The sequence below is a fragment of the Otolemur garnettii genome, unplaced genomic scaffold, assembly GCF_000181295.1.
Source record: "Otolemur garnettii isolate 467f Iridium unplaced genomic scaffold, OtoGar3 scaffold00218, whole genome shotgun sequence".
In the NCBI taxonomy this organism is placed as follows: domain Eukaryota; kingdom Metazoa; phylum Chordata; class Mammalia; order Primates; family Galagidae; genus Otolemur; species Otolemur garnettii.
The window spans coordinates 863,122-864,672 of record NW_003852613.1 but is presented as its reverse complement, the minus strand read 5'-3'; positions in this window follow the sequence as shown (position 1 = coordinate 864,672).

The window sequence follows — 1,551 nt, the reverse complement described above, 5'->3', positions numbered from 1 at the left end:
TGTGGTCCCAGCTACTTGGGAGGCTGAAGCAGGAGACTTGCTTGAGCCCAGGAGTTGGAGGTTGCTGTGAGCTGTGATACCACAGCACTCTACCCAGGAGTACAGCTTGAGGCTGTCTCAAAAAAAAAAAAAAAAGAGTTTGAGGTTGCTGTGAGCTCTGATGATGCCTGGGCACCCTACCCAGAGAGACAGAGTGAGACTCTGTCTCAAAAAAAAAACGATATTTGAAAGGATTTTTTTCCCATTTTTACAGTCACATGGTCAGAAGATGGCTTCATCAGAAGCTGATATTCAGGCTACATTTTTAAGGCCTCTCTGTTCTCTATTGGATCCTGCTTCTCCTATGGGAACTTCTCAGTTGACTGAAACCCCTTTTCTTGAGCCCCTGCTCTCCATAGGTTCTGCTCTCTTCTATGTTGGAATGATTTTTGTTAAGGCTAATTTTTGCTAATGGTTTTTGGCACTCATTGCTTTCTATGGGAAACTTGAGATCTTCCTAAACTAAATCCTCATTTTGCCACCTTCACCTTCCCTCCAGTTCCCTTGATTCCTGTGACATGTCCCCTCAGGCCACTACCTCCTCTATCCTTCTATCCATCCTGCCAAAACTTTTTCTACTTCAACTCTGTAGGGGCCCCTGCTTCAAGGGACTCAAAGTCTCCCCAAAGCAACTACCTTTAGCTGAAAAGAGAAAAACAGAACTACTATATCTGGTAACTGGGCAAATGAAAAATCTTAAGAAATATTAGTAACTAACAGTCTTGAGCCATATAAATAGTAATCTTAATTTGTCCCATTTTTGTCAGAAACACAATTTGGGTAAAAAATATAAGCAGAATAGTTACCATTCAATAAAAAAATTTTATATATATATATATATATATATGCAGAATAAACCAGTGAGTTTGTATTACTTTGTTTTAGGAAGTCATAACTAACATTTTAGATTGAAAGCCATGAGATCTTTGCATCTGTATGTCTATAAATATGTACATGTATGCTTGAATATTATGTATAAATAATATTTTTCTACCTTTGGGTGGTGTACCAATTGAATTTTTTTTTTGAGAGAGAGTCTCACTTTGTTGCCCTCAGTAGAGTGCTATGGTGTCATAGCTCACAGCAACCTCAAACTCCTGGGCTCAAGCAATTCTCTTGCCTCCCAAGTAGCTGGGACTACACGCACCTGTCACAATGCCTGGTTATTTTTAGAGCCGGGATCTCACTCTTGCTCAGGCTGGTCTCAAACCTGTGAGCTCAGGCAATCCCAGAGTGCTCCCAGAGACTTCAGCCTCCCAGAGTGCTAGGATTACAGACATGAGCCACCACACCCAGCCATGAAATAAAATTTTAAAGATTAAAAAAAAAAGCAGGCATAAGCTTTTCGTTTTATAGTTCCAGCTATTAGAAGACTGAGACAGGGGCTCGGGGCCTATAGCTCAACCGGCTAAGGCGCCAGCCACGTACACCTAAGATGGCGGGTTCGAATCCCCAGCCCGGACCTGCCAAACAACAATGACGGCTGCAACCAAAAAATAGCCAGGCGTTGTG